The sequence below is a fragment of the Mus caroli genome, chromosome 10 (assembly GCF_900094665.2).
Source record: "Mus caroli chromosome 10, CAROLI_EIJ_v1.1, whole genome shotgun sequence".
In the NCBI taxonomy this organism is placed as follows: Eukaryota; Metazoa; Chordata; class Mammalia; order Rodentia; family Muridae; genus Mus; species Mus caroli.
This window is the reverse complement of record NC_034579.1, coordinates 116,615,715-116,616,534: the sequence shown is the minus strand read 5'-3', so window position 1 is coordinate 116,616,534 and position 820 is coordinate 116,615,715.

Sequence of the window (820 nt, the reverse complement as noted above, 5' to 3'; positions counted from 1 at the left end):
ACTGCACCCTGACTGCTCACTGCACCCTGACTGCTCACTGCACCCTGACTGCTCACAGCATTCTGACTGCTCACTGCACCCTCACTTCTCACTACACACAGCAGACCCTGGCAGACTGAACTCTTTGATTTCAGCATTTTCAGGATTGCTGACCAAATCTTCAGAGCACTTGCCACTGTGACTGTCAGCTCCAGAAACTAAAGCAGCTCTCTGCACATGGGGTTTTTATTTTATACAAGGCAGGTCATTGTCTCCATCTCTAAGAAAATAGGGCCTGCCTTTTCTAAAGATATCATTCTCTTTTTAATCCAAAGTTAATGACAATATAATCCCATCCACGTTAACTCTACCTTGTTCCTTTTTGCAGACTAGCCTGGGAGTGGTCAGAGTTTTTGATACCAAACGAAGAAATACAAAATTATATAACTATATATTATTTTATATATGCACATCACATATAATCTTTGAGGTATTTCTCATTTTGGAATATATGTGAATGTATGTTTTGAATTAGTTTTGTCCCTATTTGAAATATGAGAATGATGTCTAGTTTCTTCTCTAGATGTTATTCTAATATACTTGCTCTTTGTTACTTTGTACTATATTGAATTGTCTCATCCCCACCCTGAAATATGACTCTTCTCCTTGCCACTCTAATGATCCATAGCCAACAAAAATGTAGAGACATAAAGTGAAAGCTTGCAAAATAAACAATTCAAACAATTTAAGGTATTTGCTATTCTTAAGAGGATACTAAAGTTTAAACCACTGTGATTATCCACTACCCTGATGTGGAGGGATCTCTTTTTTTTTTTTTTTT